General features: G+C 37.3%; 1 long non-coding RNA gene across 1 annotated transcript; it reads left to right on the top strand.

The window, feature by feature from the left end:
- Positions 1–3,128: 3,128 nt before the first annotated feature.
- Positions 3,129–25,379, top strand: LOC108534057 (uncharacterized). Its single transcript, XR_001886872.1, has 3 exons — positions 3,129–3,200; positions 24,471–24,554; positions 25,287–25,379. It is a non-coding gene; the product is annotated as an uncharacterized LOC108534057 (long non-coding RNA).
- Positions 25,380–26,424: the final 1,045 nt, after the last annotated feature.

Here is a 26,424-nt window from a genome sequence, read left to right on the forward strand (position 1 = left end):
GGCGGGCGCAGGGGCTGCAGGGGCGCTCACGGGCTGGCACGGGTTCCCGGTGGGCGTGGGCTCAGCAGGCCCACACTAGGTGTGGCCAGCCCGTGCCTGCTGGGCTTGATCAGGGGACGAGCTCAGTCTGGGCTGCCCAGGCTAGGTGCCACAAAGTCCCGTAGCCGGTGCCATTGAGAGGTGAAGCTGGCTGGGCTTCTGGGTGGGGTGGGGACCTGGAGAACTTTTCTGTCTAGCTAAAGGATTGTAAATGCACCAATCAGCACTCTGTGTCTAGCTAAAGGTTTGTAAACACACCAATCAGCACTCTGTGTCTAGCTAATGGGGTAGGGAACTTGGAGAACTTCTGTGTCTAGCTAAAGGATTGTAAATGCACCAATCAGTGCTCTATGTCTAGCTAAATGTTTGTAAATACACCAATCAGCACTCTGTCAAACCAGACCAATCAGCTGTCTGTAAAATGGACCAATTAGTAGGATGTGGGTGGGGCCAGATAAGGGAATAAAAGCAGGCTGCCGGAGCAAGCAGTAGCCACCCGCTTGGGTCCCCTTCCATGCTGTGGAAGCTTTGTTCATTTGCTCTTCACAATAAATCTTGCTGCTGCTCACTGTTTGGGTCCCTGCTGCCTTTATGAGCTGTAACACTCACCTCGAAGGTCTGCAGCTTCACTCCTGAAGCCAGCAAGACCATGAACCCACCAGGAGGGATGAACAACTCCAGACGTGCCACCTTTATGAACTGTAACACTCACCGCGAAGGTCTGCAGCTTCACTCCTGAGGCCAGTGAAACCACAAACCCACCAAAAGGAATGAACAACTCCAGACGAGCTGCCTTTAAGAACTGTAGCTCGACCTTTAAGAACTCAGCAAGACCACAAACCCACCAGAAGGAAGAAACTCCAGACACAACTGAACATCTGAAGGAACAAACTCCGGACACACCATGTTTAAGAACTGTAACACTCACTGCGAGGGTCCACAGTCTTTCTTGAAGTCAGCGAGACCAAGAACCCGCCAATTCTGAACACACTAGTGAACCTTACGGCAGTGTCTCCTTTGTGCTGACATCAAGGACTTTTTAAAAACTAAATCTCAAAAAGGCAATTCAACAGTGAAACTTCTACTCAGTGAATATCTAAGAGAACTAATTTCAGTTTTTATTAGCTTGCAGTATACATAAAGCAAGTCTAGTCTAGCATTCTCTGTCTATTTGGTGAAGCAGCTACAGTATGGATTTTAATAAAGCTTCTCAACTCAAAACTATATTTTGCATTTTAAGGACAGTGTCAAACTGTGCTCCCTGCATACCTTTGCTCCCAAGAGGAAACCTATCATACACATGAGGGAATGGACAGAAGCCTTCTTTTACTGACTTACGATCATTTCCAGAGCAGTGGTCAGCGTGAGATCATGGACTGGCAACATCTCAGAAATAAGAAAATACAGCCCTGTTCACATAGTTGTCAATGCTTATGTTTAAATATGCTATAGTCTTTACCATGATATGTGCATATTTTAAAACGTCAAATTCTAGGTACAATGAAAAGGTATTAGTAAAATAATTTTTCACTCACAAGTTAATATTTACTTTTAAAATTGCAATGAACTCCATTTTTGTGCTCTGGAAGATTTTGCCCTTGAGTAAATACATCGCATATTCATACCAGAAACCATAAAATACAAACAATCTTAGAATAAAGTTGTATTTTCTAGCTGATTACAAAAACTAAGTATCTTTCCTTAAATTGTGGTTAATGGCATGTACCTCAGGGTAAGAAAATTTTTTTTTTCAACACCAGAAGGAGAAGAAAGTAAGTTGATACACAGTTCGGTGGCTGTCTTTCCTGTCTAAAAGCTCAGAGAAACAAAGGTAACATTGTCATTGTTTCATGATTTTAACTCTGCTGGGAAGCTTCTCTAGTAAGTTTCAACTGCAGGGGATGCATTTGATGAAAATCTTAAAAGCAGTTGAGTGGTATAAACTGTTGACTTTTATCCTTCCCTATCATGAGTCGCTTATTCTTTGAAGGATCTTTACCTGGGAAGCTTTCAACTGCCATTGTCATGTGAAGCCTCCTGTATCCGGAGATAAAACAAAATTAACTTTTCAAGGACATGGTGGTCTGGCAAAAGAAAAAGTTATTAGGAACTAAACATAAGTTCAAAATCTAATCAGTACCCCACTGAATTTAAGTTTTGTGAACAACCTATTTTCGCTGTATCTATAGAGATTGTACATGAAGCTGTACAAAAAAATAAATCCTGAAAATAGATCATCTCCATCATTTCTTCCTTGGGTTAGTCTTACATACATTTTCATATGAATTATTATACAATTCAATGAGTTTTGAAGCCAGTTATGGCTACCACAAAGTTTCTAAAAATTTCTTAAGTATTTTATTCTGTGCAAATAATAGCATAACTACTGTTTTCATCCCAATGAGCTTAAATATCCTCTAGAAAGAAAGGATTTTCTCTTTTCAAAAACTTTCAAGACTAGCATTATTACTCAGCACTCACATGCAGAGTAAAATCAACTGAAAATTAATCTCTTCAATCTACAGTTTGAGGTTGTTAGTGAGAGGAAATAATTGAACACTGGCTACTTCGTACAATGGTGATAATAACAAAGAGACTGAGGAAATGTGGGTTTTTCTACTGTTAAAGGCAGATGTAGCTACTCATCTCTGAAAAGAACATTGATAATAATGAAAATTCCAGTATAAAATGTAGAGGCAAAAGTAAGCCAAGCCTTTTGTGATATTTTTTAGATTTATTTAACCTGTATTTCTGAAATGTCTACTCTGTAAAATACACTCTAAATTCATCTTGTACTCCATTTCCATTTCATTTCATTCTGTCCTTAAAAGTTGACTAGTACATTTTTTAAAATTATATTAACCCTTTAACCTACTAATACTATGCCTTAATGGACTGTTTGTGGAATTGTAGCCATTCTTTATCCCTCGAATAGTATCAATGTTAGCCTAGAGGAAATTAAAATTATTCATTCCAGAGCCTTAATTTGGTTCTATTCATTCTATTCTATTCTGTTCTATCCTATTCTGTTCTATCCTATTCTATTCTATTCTATTCTATTCTATTCTAATTCTATTCATATGAGCATTTCATGGGCAACCATGCCTGAGACCAGTTCCCATATGCTGCTTCTCTTTTCACAGGCATTTTTGAATGAGAAGGTGAGTATTTCAGAGCCCACAATAAATCTGATTGTGAATGTCAGGAGATTATGAATGTCAGTAACTGAAAAAGAATCAAGGAAATCTAGTCCTCACTATAAAGCCAATGTGTTGAACAGATACAGATTTTAGAGAACTTAATGCATTTATTTTTATGAAGAGATTAAAGAGCTCTAGTTATTTGTTTTGTTGAGGGTTTGATAGGTAGTGCTAGAAACCAGGCTTTGTGGTCTCCGTTCAGTACATCTTTCATTCTGCCATCAGTGTTTCCAAACAGAAATAGATCTTCAGTATGGAATAATTTACATAAATTATTTACAAAAAAGAGTGATGGTAGAGATTAGTTGATTTTTTCATTAAAAGCAGTTTTTCATTATCCATTAGCTAACTGCTTTTCACATTATGACAGTCACCAATTCCAATTGTGAAAAAAAGAAAACAAAACTGTATTCAAGTAAACTCAACTTCCATATGAATTAAAACATTCATTATTTTATTTGTTTTTCCTCCTCCTTTCCCTTCTTCCTTTTTTCCATTTCTCCCTCTTTTTATTAAGATTATGAATATTTTCTACTTTAGCAGCTTTCTATATCAATATCAAATAAGATGATATGAACAACCAAATAAGGAGATATGAAGTCCTCCCTTATCTGCAGTTTTACTTTCTGCTGTTTCAGTTACCTATGGTCAACCTCGGTCTGAAAATAGTAAGTGGAAATTTTCAGAAAGAAACAATTCATGAATGTTAAGTTAGGTGCCATTCTGAGTAGTGTGACGAAATCTCACGCCATCCTGTGGCGTCCTTCCCGGGATGTGAATCCTCCTTTTGTCCAGCTACCCTCCCAGTAGTCACTTAGCAGCTGTATCAGATGGAAAAAAATGGTATGATACGGGGAGTCTGGTGCTATCCATGGTTTCAGGCAATCACTGGGGGTTTGGAATGTATCTCCCACAGATTATGGAAACTATTTTAGAGAATTTGGTGGACATGATTCCATAAACATATATTCTCCTTTGTCTTTGTACTCACGTTTTCACCTCGGATGTTTATATCTCTGTGTATGAGGGAACTTAAAAGCCAGTGCATGATCAGGAATGTGCGCATTATAAACATTATAATCCTGCTCTTTTGTCTCCTATACTATATATAGCTTCAAATTTAGGAAATATTCTGTAACAACCTCCCTGTTACCCTCCTTAAAACGTTAAAGATATATTTAGCGCCACTCTCTTCCTCATCTCCCAGAATTAATTGATCATAAAGCCATTTTGATTTTTCTCATGAATAATTTTCAAATCTATTCCCTCTTTTCCATCTGTCCCTACTATTCCTACCCTTTCTATCCTTTCCTGAATGATGGCAATATACTTTTAATGGGCCTTTCTGCCTCAAAGCACCGCCTCTATACTACGGTCAAGATGAATTATCTATCAAAAACCTGCTGAAAAGCCTTCAATGGCACTTAGGAATGTGTCCAAGTTCTTTACTCTCTTACACATAGTTCCCTGGGACTCTACCTTTCCAGTACCTACCTTTTCAGTATCCCTTCCCTTAATCCACCATCATGAGTTCACTTCAGAAATTCTGAACTGCATATCCATCACTGAACATTGCTTGTGTTATTCTCTCCTGCTGAATATTGCCTGGTTAACTTCAGAACATTTTCACAACTTGGTTCTGACATCACTTTCTCCAAGAAGCCTTTACTGACTTCCCATTTTGGAGCTAGGTACCCTATCCTCTGAACTTTTAGAAAACTCTAACCATTACTCTAATAATATCAAACCACTGTATTTGAATAATCTATTTATACAGCTATTTATCTTAGAAATTTGCAAGCTCCTTTCATAGAAAGGGTCTCCTTAAATATGGTACAGGAAGTTATCTATTCAAAATGGGTTTAATTCTTCAGTCAATTCATTAATTAATGAGATATTCCCCAAAAAGCTACAATGAAGATTTTTGAGAAGAGAGATCATATTCAGACAGGAAAGTAGCAAGAAAGAATTCACAATGGCAGCAGCACTTAATATGAACATCGGAAAATGTGTGAAATCCAATAAGCAGTGTTCCATGAAAGGACATGTCAGAAAAAGATGTCAAAACACAGAAGTGAGAGACTTGTCAGAAAACATGATGTAGTCCAGCTAAGCAAAAATGAAATGTGGCTGGTGTAAAATAACAGTGGAGGGTAAGATGATAATAAGACTATGAAGGGCTTTTATTGGCAAACTAAAGATATTGATCTATATTCAATAAAAATAATAGCTATCACTTATTGAACACTTGTTTTGTGCTTGATACTATTCTAACCACTTTACTTGCTCTCACAATTAATCCATGAGACAGGTACTATAATCTGTTTTACAGATAAGGAAACTAAGGCATTTAAATCTTAAGACACTTATCCAAGATCTTACAACTAGTGAGTATAAAACTAAGATTCAAAACAGGCAATCTGGGAAACTCATCCACTTAAAAATTATGAGGATTGGCCGGGCGCGGTGGCTCAAGCCTGTAATCCCAGCACTTTGGGAGGCCGAGATGGGCGAATCACGAGGTCAGGAGATCGAGACCATCCTGGCTAACACAGTGAAACCCCATCTCTACTAAAATACAAAACTAGCCGGGCAAGGTGGCGGGCGCCTGTAGTCCCAGCTACTCGGGAGGCTGAGGCAGGAGAATGACGTAAACCCGGGAGGTGGAGCTCGCAGTGAGCTGAGATCCGGCCACTGCACTCCAGCCAGGGCGACAGAGCGAGACTCCGCCTCAAAAAAAAAAAAAAAAAAAAAATTATGAGGATTGTAAGTTAGAGAATGAGAAACAAAATAGAATGGGTTTATTTTTAGGCAACCCAAGCTGCTGCTGCAAGTTCTGAGTGTATATTTGGTTAGTTGAAACCTAGATTGAATCATGGCCTAGGATAAATATCTGAGTATATGTTTATTTGGTTGATTGAAATTTAGATTCAATCGTAGCCTTGAGATGTTAGATGTTTTTGCAGTGTAGAAAGAATATAAATAATAGTGAAAATAAATCATGTAGCCAGATTGTCATGTATAATCCACCAACTCACCTCAACCCAGAAGCTGGCTTGTAGAAATACTGAGAAATACATAGGTGAAGGGAAGTAACAGCATTCTTGAAAAGTACTATTATCTGTGGATAAAATTAGGGGATGCTTCCATTAAAATAGGTTCCTAAGTATCAGCATATAAGTGGAAAAACTTGGATTTCAGAAACAGCAAGGCCAGGTAGTAACATTTAGCTACCAGTGGAAAGATAGGACTTTTACCATAACTGGCAGCAGAATCCAAGTAGTAAAGGGTATAATTTGATACCACAGAATTTGTGGTGGTAACTAATTAATAATAAATTCTAATGACCCAAATTATTACATATCCAAAAATATTTAGGCATAGCAAATATAAGTTGAATAACTTCACCCTTTTAGAATGTCACATTGAGTGTTGAGCCATGTCATGGTTCTTCAATCAATTATAAGACCTGAATAAATTAATGTATTTGTGGTTCCTGAAAGAATGGAAAATCAGATGTCTTTGAGAAAACCCCAAGAAACCACCAAAGACTATTCTGTAATTCTTTCTCCTGGCCTTTGCCAGGAGCTTGTGACTATTTACTAATTTCGTTGAGTATTGGGAGACAGAAATACGTGGACTTACTGTCAGACCCTGGTTCTGCTAATCCCTGGAGACCTAGAATGCTACTGCGGAAACATCATTCAGAGTGGGGGCCTGGGTCTGTCTCATGGTAAACATATTCTCCTGTTGCTCAGTATCTGAGCGTAAATTGAAATGGGTATACTCAACAACTAGCAAAATCCCTACATTGACTCTGAATCACACAGTGAGGACTAGATGGAACCCTAAAAAGAGTCAGCTCGAAGCAGCACAATACCTCCAGTGGGAATCTGTAGATTAGTGTCACTATTAATTACTTGAAAAACGCAGTGATTTTGGTCCCTTATGTGTCCTCTTTTAATTTGCCTTTCGGTCTATAGAGAAAATCAGTAAGACTTATAGAAGAACAGTAGATTAGGAAGAGTTTAATCAGTAGTTACTCAAATTCAAGCTGCTGAACCAAATATGGTCTCATAACACAGCAAATTAAACCCTCCAGCTTAGTATGCAGATGGAATCTTTTTCCTCTCCATCATACTGTTCAGAGAACACCAGAAACAGTTTGCTTTCACTGGGCATGGATAGCAGTATATTTTCACTTTCCTGTCTTGTGATATATCAGTTTTGTGTAGTATGTGAGCTATGTGTGGTAATTCTATCTCTGTGTCGTAATTTAGCCTATAGGAATTATAAATGATTTCACCATTCCACAGTAAGTCAAGTTGTACTCTTATACTGATTATTTCATAAAGATAGAATTTTATGAACACTAATTAAAAGCAATTAACCTAGTGGTCTTGCTAAGACACAAGTACATAAAAAGGTCCAAGATAAACCCATTAAAATATAGTGCTCAGTGGACTAAATAACATTGTAATATCTTTGCCACATTGAAAGGCAACTTGCTGTACCATGCATTGCCTACAACTAAGAAAGATGAAGTGCACTCCACGGTCCTGTTTCCATTTGGTAGGCAACATACAACTTTTGGCATCTTTTTCTAAACTAGCAAGTCATCCATAAGGCTGCCAGTTTTGAATGGAATCCAGAGAAAGATAAGCTTTTACAGCTGATAAAGCTGTAGCAAAAGCATCCCTGCCTCTTAGCCCTTATGACTTTGTGGACCCATTAGTACTTGAAATGATTGTAGCAGATCAGGGTACTTGGTGGAGCCAATGGCAGGCTCCTGGAAGAAAATCATAGTAAACACTCACTGAATGCCCCTACGGAAAACCCTCACTGGAAACAATTTTTCTCTTCTTTTGTAATAACTGCGACCTTATTACTAGGATCTGATAGACTGAACGCTCAATCATGAGATACCCAATGGCCATACAGCCTGACCTGTCCAGCATGAATTAGGTGTTACTGAACCCACAAAATCGTCACATGTTGTCAGCAATACTCCATCACGAAGTCAATATAAAGACATGGGCAAGTTGCATGAGGAGACAACTCAAATTCTCACCATCTCTACTCTTATTGTCCTGCCTCCTCTCCCTCATAAAGTCTCATGAGGATGACTTCGTTACTAATCGACTGAGGAAGAAAAAATTTGGACTTGGTTTACATAAACTTGATATATTATATCCACGCAGGGGTAGACCAATATAGCATATCAGGACAGTCCCTGATGGACAGTACGAAAGATTAATCCTCCCAGCGAGCACCAATCCCACCGTGGTTGGGGCACTGTCTTTCAGAATGTGGTATATGCTTCAAACCATCCTCTAGGATATGATGCCATGTCTCTCAAAACCAAAAATACATGAGCCTGGGACCAAGGAATGAAAGTGGCACCTTGCTCTTACACCTGCTGTCTTGCTCATATTTTTTATTTCCATCCCTGGAACTTTGGTCTCCAATTGTTTAGGGATTTCAATACTAATAATGTCCCCAAGACTAATTATCCCTTTCTACATGTTAATTATAGAGCATCCTAAGTATTTAGCACTCGGCTGCCCAGTTAGAGACTACACGTTACAGTTTTCCACTGCACGTATCAGGGAGTCATGTGGTTAAGTTCTGACTAATGGGGTGAGAGCAGAGTGCTGCATGCAACTTTCAGGTCAAATCCTTAATAATGGAAAATGTCTGAAGTCTACTTTCTTTCCACATTTGTATGTAGAAATACATACAAATTCTACAGGTGTAATGCAGGTGATCCAGTTCTGACCATGCCTGCAAAACCCTAGAGCACTACAGAGCAACAAGACAGAACAAGACTGAAGAAGCCCCTAGATTATCTTATAAAGCAGAGATACTTTTATGCCCTAAACCATCTGCCAATACTGGACTCACGGGAAGGGAAAATAGTATCTTGTTTGAGCTACGGTATTTTGCGGTTTCTTCAGGCAGCAGGTTATCTTGTTCTGTAACTGAAACGGTATCCAAGGGAGTAATGTTCCCAACCAAAAAAATAAAATGATCCCACTGCACTAGCGGATGGCATTGTCATCTGGTCATTTGGGAGTCCACATGTTACTGAACTGACAAAGGAACAAGGGATGTTACTGTTTTAGTGGGTAATTAATACATCTTACGGGAAAATGGTCATTGCTATATTGTGAAGAAAGAATATTCTGGAAAATGCAATGCTCTGGGCAAGATTACTTCCCAATTCTGCTACAACAAGGAAGACTTGAGTTACCCATAAGGAATAAACCCTGATTTGCTATGTGTCATTTGAGGAAAAAGGGAATTTAGAGTTGGTGGTGGTGTGTGGTTAATTTTATATGTCAACTTGACTGAGCCATGGGGTGCCCAGCTACTTGGTCAAACATTATTCTGAGTGTGTCTGTGAGGGTGTTTTTGGATAAGATTAATATTTGAATTGTTCAACTGAGTACAGCAGATTACTTTCCATAATGTAGATGGCCCTCAACTAATCAGCTGAAAACTTGAACAGGATAAAATTTGACCCTCCCTTGAGTAAGAGGGAATTACTTCTGTCAGACTGCTTGAGCTGGGAAGTTGGTTTTTCCAGCCTTTGGGCTCAGACTGAAATGGCTCTTTTGGAGTCTCAAGTCTGCTACCTTTTGGACTGGAACTTAGACCACTGTTCTGTTTCTCAGGCCTTTTGACTTGAACTGGTACTACACTATCAGCTCTTTCGGTTTTCTAGCTTGCCAGATGAAGATCTTCAGACATCTCCACCTCTATCATAGTGTAAGCCAATTCTTTATATTAAGTCTGTCTCACCATTCTCTCTCTCTCTCTCTTTCTCTCTCTCTCTCTCTCTCTCTCTCTCTCTATTTCTTCCTTTAGTGGGAGATAGGAGAACTATAAAATGCTAAATCAAGAAAGCCAGGGTGATTGATTTCTGCAAAAAGGGTTGGGGGAATCAGTGTTAGTTAGTGACAACTTATCAAGGTAGATGAAAATTGAAAAGGGACCATTGTCTACATTATTATAAAATCACATGTGACGGCTGCTGTTCACTTGCTAAGGAGCTAAGGTGGAAGGTAGATTATTTAGGGTTGAAGAATGCAAGGAGAAAAAAGCATAGAGGATGGAAACAGTTTCTCTCAAAGAGTTTTTTGTTTGTTTGTTTGTTTGTTTGTTTGTTTTTGGTTAAGATAGGTCAGTTCCTCAAGGGAATGGCATGGCTAAAGGAAAGTTTCTATTTTATTTTCTGTTTATAAATAAGAGGCCTGGGCCTGTGAATACGCAGAGAAAAAGAGGTTCATGGGGAGGAAGACATGGAAGATGCAATAGAAAGGGAAGATAATTAATAAGGAAGGGTTCAGAAATGATAGAGAAGAATTAGGATGAGAAGCTGAGGTTATGCAGATGGTTTAATCAGAAAATAGAAATAATTATTTTTTCCAACAAAATTCACTTACTGTATAGATTTTTAAATTAATGTAACCAATATATCTCTTAATAGTAAGTTTCTCTACTTTCTCTCCTCATCAAAAGGCATACTGAAACATCATTTTGTTGTTGTTGTTTTTGTTGTTACAATGATGCTAGGAAATTGTGTCTTACTATTCACATTTCTAGAGAACAAGAGTTCACTGCCAGTCTAATTAAAATTCAGAACAACTCTGTATCTTTTTGAAACAGAATTGAAGAACATTTCATCTGGAATATACCTTGCAAGAGAATGCTGAATTCTTTACTCTTCATTTAAATTAAGGTTTTAAAAGAGGCCAGGCACAATATAAGCAGAAGAATACTAATTGAAAAGCAACCATAAAATTGTTTTCTCTTCTAAATATACCTCAGAAATAGTTCATATAAGTTGTATAGTTCAAGGATACTTTTTCAAAGTACACACAACTTTAATTAGCAACAAAATATTAATTATGTATGTTTGATTGAACTGATTAGGCAAAACAGAACACATCTCAGTGCTTCAGGACCAAATAAAATCATAGCAACTCTTATCATAGAACACATTTTTCTCTTTCTATCTTGAATTATACAGGTTGATTATTCATACTGAATTCAACAGACACTTTTCTTTACATCATTTTGTGATTCATCCTCATAATTTAGTTTTAAGTCAATGATTTAACATAATGTGGTGTCTCACGAGCCGTGAAGGTCAAAATATTCTGTGAATCACACTTTTGGGGCCTAATGGGCAAAGAAGCTATTATATTTTAGTTCTTCTGAGATTTCTTCCAAGAAGCCATAGTCTTGACTAAATTATATAAAGAAATCCACAAATCAGAGTGGAACAAGAGCTTCAGAGAAAAGAAGCAGTATCAGTTCCAACCCTGGAGGAGTTCTACTTGGCGACTTTGAAGTTACCATGGTCTTTCCATCTTTTAAAGACAGACGATGGACTAACAGAAACTTTAGTGAACAACCTACTGGATCTGAGCAAACTTTAAGTGAGCAAATCAAAGTTTATCAAGATTGCCAATCTCTGGAGATTTAAGCTGCTTTCATTTCGTCTCTTCTTTTTTTTTTTTCTATTATGCTTTTTAATTTTTATTTTTATTTTTTATTTTTTATTTTTATTACACTTTAAGTTCTAGGGTACATGGCATAAACGTGCAGGTTTACTGTACATATGCATATTTGTGCCATGTTGGTGTGCTGCACCCATTCAACTTCGTCAGACACCATCAATCATCGGTTTGTATATCCTGTATAACTCGCCCAATGCAATCCCTCCCCCCACCCCCTCCCCATGATAGGTCCGCGGTGTGTGATGTTCCTCTCGGCTCCACAGTGATCTCAATTGTTCAGTTCCAACCTATGAGGGAACAGGCGGTGTTTGGTTTTGTTGCTTGTGATAGTTTGCCTAATGAATGATTGTTTCCAGTGCATCCATCGGCTACAAGGACGCAAACTCATCCTTTTTATATGGCCTGCACGTATTCCATGGTGTATTATGTGCCACAATTTTCTTAATCAGTCTGTCACAGGATTTGACATTGGTTGATTCCAAAGTCTTTGCCCCTATTGTCAATCGTGCCGCAATAACATACGTGTCGCCATGTGTCTTGTAGTAGAACTAATTTATAATCCTTTGGCGTATATTACCCAGTAGTGGGGAGTGCTGGGTCACATTGGTACATTAGTTCTTTGATCCTTGAGGAATTGCCATACTGTTTTCCAAATAATGGTTGAACTCAGTTTCAGTCCACCAACAGTGTAAAGCTGTTCCTATTCTCAATCCTCATCCAACAGACTGTTGTTTTCCTGATTGTTTTTAATGGATGGGGGGGTTTGCCATTCTAGCTGGTGTGGAGATGCGAGTATCTCATTGTGGTTTTTGATCTGCATTTTGCTCTGATGGCGAAGTGATGATGGCCATTTTTCATGTGTCTGTTGGGCTGTCCAGTAATGTCGTTCTTTTGGAGAGAATGTCGTGCATTCACTATCCTTTCCCCACTTTTTGATGCGGTTGTTTGTGTAAACTTGTTTGAGTTCTTTGTAGGTTCTGGATATTAGCCCTCTGTCCGATGAGTAGATTGCAAAAACTTTCTCCCATTCCGTAGGTTGGCTGTTCACTCTGTCGGTAGTTTCTTTGGCTGTGCAGAAGCTCTTTAGTTTAATTAGATCCCATTTGTCCATTTTGGCTTTTGCTGCCGTCGCTTTTGGTGTTTTACACGTGAGGTCCTTTCCCATGCCTATGTCCTGAATGGTACCACCTAGGTTTTCATCTAGGCTTTTTATGGTATGAGGTCTAACATTTAAGTCTCTAATCCATCTTGGATTAACTTTTGTATAAGGAGTAAGGAAAGGATCCAGTTTCGGCTTTCTACTTATGGCTAGCCAATTTTCCCAGCACCATCATTTCTCTCTTAATGGAAGAACTATAAATGCAGTTTCTATACACTGTGTAGTTAAATACATTCTACTTAGCATTTATAGGCTAAGAAAAATACTAATCATCTCTGTGGTTGGTATCTCATAAGATGGTCACCAAAGAAATCCACCTTCTGGTATTCAGACCCTTGTGTAAATCCTTTCCCTTGGGTGTGGCCCAGACCCAGTGACTTGCTTCTAACAAACAAAACACAGTAAAAGTGACAGAATATCATTTCATCATAAAAACAGTGGCTTCCTCTGTGGTGCCCTTTCTTACTTCCTCCATCCTGCAGTCTGAGGGAAGCCAGTTGCCGCATTGTAAAATGTCGCATGAGGTCCATGTGACATGGAACTGATGTCTCCATTCGACAACCTGCGAAGACCTGAGACCTGCCAATCATCACAACAACGAACTTCAAAGCTGATCCTTCCCTATTCAAGACCTAAGATGACTGTAGCCCCAGCTCACAGCTTAGTTGCTGCCTTAAGTGACCCTGAATCAGAGACAAATAGCTAACCAGGTATTCAGATGCCTAACAATATGTTCGTTGTTTTAAGCTGCTAGGTTTTGGGGTAATTTGTTATACAATAGATGACTAGTACCATCTGTGCATTCCTAATGTTAGATCTATCCTTGGTGTAAGCAAAGCATTTTAACTATTTTTAAACAATTATTTGACTCCAGGCACTGTTCTAAGTGCTTACAACTATTAACTCATTTAAGCCCTGCAACAAGCCTATGAGGTAAACTCTGTTACTAATTATTTTTGGTAAATGAAGAAACAGACATCAGATGATCAAACCACTTTTTCAACACTAGAAAGTGGTAAAATCAGAGTCCAAGCTTTTAACTACTATGCTATCCTGTCTTTACAAGTCAGTAAGTGTTGGTTATCTTCATTGTTATTAGTTAGGCTCCTCCCCCAAAATAAATTCTTTACAACTTATAAGCAGTTAGCTTATGAGTTCCTCAAGCCAAGGGAGATTGTAAGTGAATAAGACTACATTTTATTCATATGTGTGTTCAGCTTACTACCTAGCATATGTTCAGGAAATGTTTGTTGAAAATATTGATTTAGAGAACAGAACAGGACTTAGGTCACGTAAAGAAGAATTCATTCTTTGTGAAATGAAATATTCTAAAGGCCTAATCTATAATTATTGCAATCTAGCCTACAGGAGAAAGTCCAGCTGTGCATTTACATGCATGCATTTTCCAGCTTCTTTTTTTTTTTTTTTTTTTCACGCATTTTGTGCAATAAAAAGGAAAGTTTTAAGAGCTAGTGGATGGCAAAGTAATTTATGGTCACTGAAAGTTAATATGGGAACATCAGAAGCTCACCTCGGTGTTGTGAGACCTTACTATCGCTGTTAACATTCCTACTATGTCACATCTGCATTCTTCTTTGAAGCTGTGTAAACTGGTTCTGGATGAAGCCTTCTGAGTTGTTTTACAGACAAAATGCAGAATCACTTTCAAGTACAACATGAATTGCACTGGGCATGCATAAAACTGGGACTATTCTTCCCATCTATATGTGCTCCTTTCAAAAAAAAATAATAATAATACACACGAGTTTGGCAATGATGTAAAACAAAAGAAAGAAGAAAAAATTCAGTAGTAAAAAGTTCAGGCAGAAAACACAAAGAAGAATCCAAGTAGCCTGTGAGCTTTCAACAGTTCAAGGAAAAAGATGTCCTAGAGCTGGATCTGTAGCAAGAGGTTAACTGCTTTATCCGGACTGCAAAAGCACTTGGTCCACAGACTTAAAGGAGCTCGTTTCTGATTCCCTAAGAAAAGCTGCTTTTTTGTTTTTTCAAAAGAAAGGGGCAATTACTCAAAACAGAGCAATAACAGGAAGAAACCAAGAGGGAAATACGATTGAGTCACTCCACCCTTTCCACATGGCACCACATCTGGATGCTCAGGCATTTGAACCTCACCTTTCCTTACTAGGAAAAGCTCAAAGATACGGTCAGAAATGGCTCTCAAGTCATGGGAAAAGAAGAATCTCCTGCTTAATATTATATTAATAACATTAAAGAAACCTTATAGAAAATATGGAAATGAGATGTGTATTAATCCTAACATAATTATCACTGTATTTTGTGACAGTTTGGAAAAATGGTGGTTATTTCTGCTATTGTGAACTTACAGAATGAAATGTCTCAAACGGATCTCAATAATGTATATTTTCACTTTCCATATTTACTACCATATTTTTGCACATACTCAAAGATTTTATTATCTGGATTTTTACTAAGATATCATAAAGAGGTCATCATGTGCATTGTTTTATACCGATAGTCATATAAAACATACTATTAGACATATCAGTGGAATAATAAACCAAAAAAAATGCAAGAGAATATGTAGCAAAAAAAAAAATAAATAAAGAGTGGGGAGAAGGATCAGCTGTTAGAACAAACTCTGCCTCAAAATAAAATACAATCATGTGTCGCTTAATGAGGATGTATTCCGAGAAATTTATCATGAGGCAATATTGTCATTGCACAAACATCATAAAGTGTACTGACACACCTACTGCACACCTAGACTATATGGGGTAATCTATTGCTCCTAAGTTACAAACCTGTACAGCATGTGTGTAACTGTACTACATACTATAGGCAACTGGAACACAGTGGTAAGTTTTTGGTTTCTAAACACAGAAATGATACAGAAAAAATTAAAGGAGTATAAAAGGTAAAATACAGTAAAAATACAGGTATTCCTAACTTGATTGAATGAAGTTTGCAGAACTGGAAGTGGAGCTGGGTGAATCTGAGTGGTGAGTCAATGTGAAGGCCTAGGGCATTACTGTACACTACTGTAGAGTTTATGAACATTGTATACTTAGGCTACAGTACATGTATTTAAAAAATAATTTTTCTTTCTTCAATAATAAATTAATCTTAGATTACTATAACTTTTACTTTATAAACTTTTTAATATTTTAAACTTTTTGACTTTTGTAAGAGCACACCTTAAAACACAAATACAGTGTAGAGCTGAACAAAAAAATTTTCTTCCTTTATATCCTTATTCTATAAGCTATTCCTATTTAAAACATTTTATTTTTTTCACTTTTTGAGTTTTTTTGTTAAAAATAAAGACACAAACACACAAAAGCACACATATTAGCTTAGGCCTACACAGGGTCAGGAGCATCAATATCACTGTCATCCACCTCCACATCTTGTCCTACTGGAAGGTCTTCAGAAGCAATAGTCCATATGGAGTATGATAATATGGATAAAATTTTATTCTATGATCATAGGATAAAATTATCCTATGATAATAAAGCCTTCTTCTGGAATACCTCCCAAAGAACTTGCCTGAGGCTGTTTCACAGTTAATTTATATATATATACACACACACACACGTATGTGTATATATACAAAAAACATGTATGTATGTGTGTATATATATGCATATATATGTATGAGTACTCTAAAATAACAATAAATAGTATAGTATAGTAAATGCTAATTGACAGGAATTTTTAGTACCATTGTACTCTTATGGGGTTAGCATCATACATGTGGTCCATTGTTATGTGGAAGGTCCTTATGCAGTTCATGACTGTACTAAAGTACGCTGCTAAATACTTTGTTTCTTATCAATAGAATATTTGCTTCCATTAGACCAGTGTTATAAATAACTAATATTATCAAATAGTCTTTTTTTTTTTTTTTTTTTTTTTGAGACTGAGTTTTGCTCTATCACCCAAGCTGCAGTGCAGTGGGGCAATCTCAACTCACTGCAAACTCTGGCCTCTTAGGCTCAAGTGATCCTCCCACCTCAGCCTCCCGAGTAGCTGGGACTACAGGCACGCACCACCACACCCAACAAAGTTTTGTATTTTTTGCAAAGACCAGTTTCTCTATGTTGCATAGGCTGATTCGGAACTCCTGGGCTCAGGCAATCCATCCGCCTCAGCCTCCCAAAGGACCGGGACTACAGGCCTGATCCACCGGCCTCAAAGACTCTTATAGCTTACAAAGTTCTTTTATATTTATTTTAATTCTCACATAAGTCATGAACTACTACTATCTATCTGACAAATAACAAAAGCAGCTCAAAACAACGTGGATGAGCCTGGGGACACTACATTAAGTGCCACAAGGCAGGCACAGAAAGACAAATACCGGATGATCTTACTCATATGTGGAAGTGAAAAAGTTTGATCTTATAGAAGTAGAGATTAGAAGGGTGGTTACCAGGGCCTGAGGTTTTTGGGGGTAGGGGGAACGCAGAGATGTTAGTCAAAATACAAAATTTCAGTAAAATAGGGAGAATAAGTTCAAGAGCTCTACTGTAGAGTATGCTGACTAAAGTTAATAATATATTATATTCTTGGAAAATGCCAAGAGAGTGAATGTCAAGTGTTCCAGAAATAAAACTATGTGAGGTAATCCATATGTTAATTAGCTAGTCATTCCACAGTGTATACGTACTTCAAAACCATACGCTGGGCTGAGCGTGGCGGTTCATGCCTATAAACCCAGAATTTGGGGGGCCAAGGTGGAAGGGTTGCCTGAGGCCAGGAGTTTAAGGCCAGCCGAGGCAACACAGCAACACCCCATCTCTACAAAAAACTAAAAATAAAACCCCAAAACCCATATATTGTACACAGCAAATACAATCTTGTATCAGTTATAAAGAATAATATTTTTTTGAAAAGCAAAGTGACTTGTCCATAACCACAATATTTTTCATTTTCAAATCTCATTTTTATTTCTTATGCCATGTTGCCTATAATTATACAGCTAGGAATTATCCCATGCTCAGAAGAAATAAAACTAACATTAGTAATTAATAATATATCTTTCCCTTAAAACAGGTATTGCTGACTTCATAGGCATAAAACTGCTGTCACATACTAAGTATGACCAATAGGTAAAGGGTGAGAACAATTTCACTGACTACAATATATATAGCAAATAAGTGTCTACATAGTGGAAGAAATATGTCTAAAAGAAATAGGAAAATGCCAGTAGAGAAATAAACTAAATTATGCACCTGCACTTAGAAATAAAGGCCTTTATTGTTATTTCAATTTCCAGATTTTTTAAAACAGTGGAAATGCATTTCAACGATTTAATTTCAAATACGATTGACACAAATACAATAATATGAGACTTCATAATGAAAATAACACCTGTGGGCCGGGCGCAGTGGCTCAAGCCTGTAATCCCAGCACTTTGGGAGGCTGAGGCGGGCAGATCACGAGGTCAGGAAATCGAGACCATCCTGGCTAACACAGTGAAACCCCATCTCTACTAAAAAATACAAAAAACTAGCCGGGTGAGGTGGCGGGCGCCTGTAGTCCCAGCTACTCAGGAGGCTGAGGCAGGAGAATGGCGTGAACCCAGGAGGCGGAGCTTGCAGTGAGCTGAGATTGTGCCACTGCACTCCAGCCTGGGCGACAGAGCGAGACTCCATCTCAGAAAAAAAAAAAAAAAGAAAGAAAATAACACCTGTGGAAAATGATCTCAAAATATTTCCATAAAATATCCTATACAATATAATTAGCATTATAAGCAAAATACAAAATGTTTCTTTCGCCAAAAAGAAACCCATGAGAGTTATGGCTATGATGTTAATTACCATGCATAGCAGAGCATGCATATAAATTAATATGCATTTAACCAAGATTCTATCAACTATGCCCATTTTAAACGGTATTCCTAAATATTACAATGCTAAGATTTTAAAGGATTTCTTAAAATACCTAGGAAAGCTACACAGAAAGAATCAGTACTATTGAAAGAAAACAAATGAAACAAGTCACTTTAGTCTTGACCTAAATTCAATGACACTTCTGATATTCTGAATCTGTCTGGGAAAAATGTATTCCACAACTGGTTGAAAAAGCTGTAGGGCATCGTGATTTATAATAGTAGTTCTGACCAAGTAAAAACCCAACGTTTTCACAGTTGAACAAAATTGGGCTTGGACAATAGGGAACCTAAAACTCATTTGGATTCACGCAGTGTTTCAAAAACACATCACTAGGACCTCTTACAATCAATCTAGTAGCTAACTGGCAGCTAGAACCAAAATCTCGAAGTCAAGGTGTACGTTGACCAGATTCTGTGTGCCTAAAATCTCAGGGGTTGCATACTTGTACAAGCTATCTTTTCTTTTTCCAGTGGGACACCTGAAGGAGACCTGTAGACAAAGAATTACAGTGATCTAAGTTGGCTATCATAAAAATATGAATTAAAGTTTCACTGCTTATTTGTGACATTACATTCTAATTCACTCTATTTCTAAACTCATTACACACGGGTTTTCCCCAGTAGACTGAATGTAACTCAGGAAGAACAGCCATCAATTAACTTTTATACCCTGTGCACAGATAAGAGAATGGCTATCATTTTAGTTTCGTAACAGGAAGAGATGAAAATCTGCAGGCACAGAGCTTTAGAGGCTTCAGCATGCATCCTTTTCATATTATCTGAATTATATTTCAGGATGTCTGAGGCCTCCAAAGTTAGGGTTCCAATATCATATGCTATTGAAGCAGATGTTCTTCCAAGCTAATAGTCAAAAATGTTCTCTAATAGCTAGGTCAATTTCACAATTTTATTCTTATTCTTTTCTTGATCCATAATATCTATTTATTCCTGAAATACTCAGGCACAGATAAAGCCACATCAATGCAAAAATGATGGCAAGAAAAGAATATCTAACTTCTATTCCTTTACCAGAAGGGGTTGCAGCAGAAGTTAATAGGAACAAAACTGGATAAGGGGCAACCCAGATTGATAAAAGTATGATCCTCTGTAGGCAGCTTAATATTGTACAGAGGCTTCTAAGTCCTCACAGGATACAGAAGGATATCAAAGTTTCTAGGCTGGATTCAGTAAATCCAGTTAACATTACCTCTTAGCCTGAACACATGGTTTGAATACAATAGACAGTTTTCATTTCGTATTATAGAGTCACATGGTATTTTGGGATTTGACCCAACTATTCAGAAAATTTGTACTTTTCCCATAAAAAAGGTAAACAGAGAGGTATTTTTTTGTTAGCAACACAGGTTTACTTTTCTAAAATTGATTAAGCATTTCATTTCCTAAACTATGCTACATAAGTAATATCTTCTTTCATCTTTTTTCTTCATTATCAGTAAACCTTTATAGTCTCATCATATCAGAGCACAAGGAATTATATTTCACAGAGTTATGAACTGTCATGGATATTGCAGCCTGGGCCTTGGAGAGTTCTGTGTACAAAAAGATTATTTTATAATAAAGATGAAACTGATAATGATGGATAATGAGTATAATATTAATATCCACATATATTTGCTCCAGAGTTTTTGCTTTGAGGGTTTCCTTCTCAGAAATCCTCAAAATAAAAATGTGGAAATGCATTAGTTATACATTTTTGTAACCAGAAACCCATGGCTTTACATACCTAGGCAGAGCAAACAGGACTTGTAAGCAATGACCAAATTGCACAAGTGATGAACCTATAGAGGCCTATAACAAATGCTATGCTATTTCTATAAAGGATGTTTTTTCTTCTGAATGGCACAGATGAAGTCCTAAACTCCCTGCTTCTCTCCCTTTGCTTTGGCAGAGAGAAGCTAAGGGTGATGAAGCATGATGTGACACTCTAGCTAATATAACTTTTCTTCTGCCTAGTAAATTTTACCAGACAGGTCTTCACAGAAACATTCAGATCACTACTTTTTCAAATACTGATGCTTAATGTTGTTGTTGTTGTTGTTGTTTTTCCATATCAGAATATGAAATTTTATTTCAGTGTTTTATTTTCACTGCAAGTTGAATCTGCCTAGATTTTAAATAAGAAAATATACTACCTAAACATCATTTCATGCCATCTTTCTATAATGGTTTTATTTTAACTTGGGGACTTATTCCCCTACATATACCCCAAATGATATATAGTAAGTGATATATCACTTTCTGAAGACATCTCATATAGTTCCTGCCTTTATGGGCTTTCTCCTGCCAGTCCTGCTTGGATTACTCATCCTCAATTTTTACCCATTATAAATCTTTCAAGTGCCACTGCTAACTCTTCAATGATTACCACCAAATACAAATCCCCCCTACTCTGGGATTTTATGCATTTGGGGCCACACTTATGGCATGTGTTTTTATTACACATATTTGAATATTTTCAAGCTACTTATAGTAGGCATGATAGTAAGAAGAGAGATGATACAGTCCCATTGCCAATAGGTGTTTAATGCAAACGTACTAAGTAAAACATTGTCCTGGCAAGTAAGAGCAAGTCTAAGTTTTAGTTATATATTGCCTATTAAATGTCACATATTAAAATTTATGACTTTTTTTTGGAAAAATTCTAACTACAGCCTTTCTTTTATAAATTTAAGTGCAGAAAATGGTATTTTGTATTCAAAACGACTGTTAAACACCCAAAGTGCTGTTAAAACTATGAATATCAGAAATGCCTAGTCAACATATAAAAATAAAAGGAAAGAAAATCTGGCCGGGCACGGTGTCTCACACCTGTAATCCCAGCACTTTGGGAGGCCGAGACAGGTGGATCACCTGAGATCAGGAGTTTGAGACCAGCCTGGCCAATATGGTGAAACCCTGTCTCTACTAAAAATACAAAAATTAGGCAGGTGTGGTGGTGGACACCTGTAATCACAGCTACTCAGGAGGCTGGGCATAAGAATCACTTGAACCTGGGAGGCGGCGATTGCAGTGAGCCAAGATTGCACCACTGCACTCCAGCTTGGGTGATAGAGCAAGACTCTGTCTCAAAAAACAAAAAAAGAAAATCTCATCTTTCTGGTAACTCACCTTCTGTAATCACTAACATTTTCAGTGCTGCCTCTTCATAACAAAATGTGGATAAGGAGACGAGCATAAGAAATATGTTTCTTTTTCAATTTTTGCCATTTCTTTTTTAGTGTCAGAGGTTGTCAAAATAAGAGAGAAAATTCGTCTCATATTCCTCTTAGTGTGATTTTAAAGCTTTCTTCTATTCATCTTTTATACATGTATCAAGTTATTATTCCATATACACCTTTTCTAATCCACAGGTAGGGTTGAGAGTTTTATATGATGTCTGCTTTGTTTTAAATCAAGATTGTTTATTTTTCTTATCCTAAGAGTTATTTTATCTAAATGAAATCCCTGGGGTTTTTTATTAGTTTACTTAAAATTGGTGTTTGAATTTTATCAATTAGTTTTAAAAGTCTTCATTTCATTTTCAAGCAGTAATTTCTTAGTGTTCTTCAAATTTATGCACCTTATCAATCTTTTCCAGAATCCCACAGGCTGGATCATCTTTATATGATCTATGCCCTATAGCTACTAACCTTGATTCCAGAAGAATGACAACAGTAGAAACAGCAGAGTAACCGATGCTAGTTTGGCTTCAAATTCCAATGAAAATTCCTAGTTCTATATTGTCTACATTGATTCATTGGTGTAAATGGCTTAAATAATGACTTCCATTGTCATATACATTTATTTGACAATTTGAAGGCCTTTAGGGAACACTTCTTATGAAAAGCACTGTTCTAATACTTTAGAGTGTTAGAAATACTTCTATAAAAGAAATTTCTAAAAGTTGCAGATCTCAACTTTATAGTGGAGATCTGCAAACTTTTCTGTAAAGGGATGGACAGTAAATATGTTAAGCTTTGTGGAATATACAGCCTCTGTCATAAGGATGAAATCACCACTCTGCTGTCATATAGCATGAAGGTAGCCATAGACAATACATAGATGAAAGAACATGGCTGTGTTCCAGTAATACTTTCTTTATCTATTCCAAAATGTAAATTTCATCTGATTTTCACATGTCACAAAAGATCTTCTTCTTTTGATGCTTGTTCAACAATTTAGAAGTGTAAAAATCACTCAATCATGTACTTTATAAAAACAGGTGTTGGCTAGATGGCCCATGAGCCATAGTTTGCTGACCCCAGCTTTATGGAATATGAGGACCATCAGATTTAGTATCTGTAACTAGTAAGGGATAAAGGATATAAATAATAGGCTACATGGTTCTATAAGAAATGTATACATTATTAAGAGAGTTCAGAGACACCATGAATAAAATTGTATGAAGTATCATTTTATGCTTAAATCTGAAGGTTAACTTTAATTAAATATTTCTAATAAAGCAAAAAGTTGTGAAAATATGTATTTAATATTAACTTCGATTAACTATAAATATAGTATCACAAATTAGAACCACCAAAGAATTCTCAATTCTGTTAATTAGAAGCAGGACACAATCTGAATAAGTAAAGCAGGAAGAAGAGAAGTAATGAAGAACAGTTCCATGTCAAAGCAGAGGACAAAGAAGACAGAATGGGATACCAAAGTAAATACATGACATTGAGGAAATAAATTCTTGAATCTACTGCTCTCAAGCAAGGAATGAATATGAGAACAGGATCAAAGTAACTAATGCAGGTCAGGCACAGTGGCTCACACCTGTAATCCCAGCACTTTGGCAGGCCGAGGCAGGTGGATCACTTGAGGTCAGGAGTTTCAGACCAGCATGGTCAACATGGTGAAACCTCGTCTCTACTAAAAATACAAAAATTAGGCAGGCATGGTGGCCTGCCTGTAATCCCAGCTATTCAAGAGGCTGAGGCAGGAGAATTGCTTGAACCCAGGAGGCAGAGGTTGCAGTGAGCCGAGATGGCACCACTGCACTCCAGCCTGGACAACAAGAGCAAGGCTCTGTCTCAAAACAACAACAAAAATAAAGTAACTAACGCATGCAAAAAAAAAAAAAAAAAAAAAATGCAAACCACTTGAAAATATTCACACAAAATTGACTGAGCCTCCCAATAGTGGTCATAAATGGGATAACAAAAACAAATACGTTGTACCCATCCTCATCCCCAAACTATTACAAATGCCAGGTCAAAATAGGACAAAACAAGCTGAATGCTTAACATTGTTGAAAGAAATCATGCTGAGGAGAAATGGATTTGAATTATTTAGGATAACAAGTTAAAAATCAGTCCAAACACAATTTTCTTTCTGAGCTAGTACCTAATACTGCAGACCTTCAATTGTGCTGTGCAGACATCATTAATGAGCAATTGATTCAGATACAATTCTCTGCTCTATTAGAAATATTCTTATTTAGAGCTAATCAAAGATGATTTTCATTTATCATAAATGGCATCAAAATGCCATTTTGTGATTTCATGCTTATTTCACTTGTATGACTGGATAAAATAATTATAAAGGGCTTTGCCTAGCAAAAGTCAAAATCAGACTGTCTTTATGTAGATCAGAGTTTTGACTTCCTCTCCATTTACAGCAGCTTTTTTCTTCTAATTTTTTTTTCTCCAAACCATCTCTAGACACCCAACAGTACCAAGACTGGAAATTCTGCCCCATGTCGATGTGAAAAATGGATTAGCACTTGCGACTTCTGCACCTCCACGGTTAGCCCATATAGTAGAGAATAGATAGTTCTCTGTTTCACTCCCACAAACCTCAAAATTGTAATGCCTTTCAGTTTTACTCCAGGGGAGCTGTCTCATTCTTCTTGAGACAGGGTAAATTTGTACATAATAAGAGCAAAAGGTCTAAAGAGGGAGCTTAATTGTCCAATTAGATGTTATCAAAGCCTAATTGGTGGGAACACAGTATACCCTGTGACCTAATTCTTAAGAGGTCAGTTGGGAGAAAAACATCATGTTTCCCACTAAATGCAACCACTTGCAAAGTCTTAGATGTCAGGTCTGCAGACGTGATCCTTTGAAAATAGCTCTCTGTAGAATTCTGTGATTTAAAAAATCCTGTAAATCAAATATCTCTTTTAAGGCTCTATGTATCACCAGTGATTTGTTTACATTTTATGATTATACAAACTTGGGTTAGGTATCAGAGCCAATCAATGTCTTATGGTTTACAGATGTTTCCAAGAAAAAAGTGGACTATCAATCCAAACTGCTTATTTCTAGAATTAGATTCTTAAGGAAATTTTGTTAAGGTTCCCAACATAAGCTAACATAAACTTTACATTAAAGCCACTGGGATCAAAAGGGAGAAAGGAAGGGAAATAGCAATTGAGTTGCTGCAAGGCATTAGGCAGGGTACTTTAGCTTCTTTATGTGTGGTTCAGAATTTGATTTTCTCAGCCTTATTAGGCACATGTCATTGTCATTTTACAGAGACACAGAGACTGATTTTCTAAAGCCATCCAACAACTCACTGGCAGTGGAGTCTAATGACTGCAGAGTCTAGAGGCTTTCCACCACAAAAACACTGTCCTATTCATTAAATTTGAGGATGAAAAAATATAAGCTTTGAGTAACGGCAATAAGAGTTTTTCTTTGCAAAATTTATCTTTGCTTAAACCCCAGCCAACCTTCCAGGCCTAAATTATATACCTCCTCTTTCATTTTCTTCCCTTCCCCTGCATCACTAGCTAGAAGTGACCAACACTTCTCCTAACACTCTCCAAATATTTTTTTCACTATGACCAAATAATTCATATACTACATTCATGGTATGGCACTAAACAGCAGAGTCTTTGACCTCTCATTACCAAGCACTCAGTGGGCTCACCGCCCTGTGTGCATAGAGGCCAACACGACTGTGCTGGCTTTTGAGAAAAGACCAGCTGTTGGCCCTCAAGGAGACTGAGAAAAAGCTCAAATATCTCTCTCTGAGCTGGGGGCTGGGTTGGGTTTTATAAGCATAAGGTAATGAGGTGTGCTCTGAATGGATCTTGCAACTAGGTGATGCTGGAAGGCATGATCTGACTGGATCTTGCTATGGGGTGATGCTAAAACTCAATCTGATTGGATCCTGGATCTTGCCATGTGGTGTCTGCTTCCTAACTCATTCTCCACTCCTTGGTGGGAACACTCAAGTTCCACGTGTGGTTGCACCCTTGGTTCAACTGGGCACGCTCAGGTTATGTGACCTTCATGGCAACTTAAAATCAACTCAGAACTTTATTACATAAAAGTTGAACCAGATTGGTCTTGTGCAGTTACACTCTCACAAATGTTTCTTTAATTTAATAGTCATGATGTCAGCTGATAAAATGTCAAGGAGTCCCCTGGCCCAAGCTCAGGGTAAAAAACAGCCCAGGATTATTGCTCATGTCTTTGTACATCCTAATTACTATCTTTAATCTTCCTTCTCCTTCGAAAAAATGGAATGAAAGAGTTTGCTCAAAATAATATTAATTTGATAACTCTAATAGATACTTATGTTTCTGTGCTTCTAAATTTTTTGGGTAAATTTGTTCCAGAGTCCATCCCATTTACATATGCAAACTTCCAGTTAGATTTGTAGGAC

This window comes from Rhinopithecus bieti, unplaced genomic scaffold, assembly GCF_001698545.2.
Source record: "Rhinopithecus bieti isolate Rb0 unplaced genomic scaffold, ASM169854v2 scaffold_9996, whole genome shotgun sequence".
NCBI lineage: Eukaryota > Metazoa > Chordata > Mammalia > Primates > Cercopithecidae > Rhinopithecus > Rhinopithecus bieti.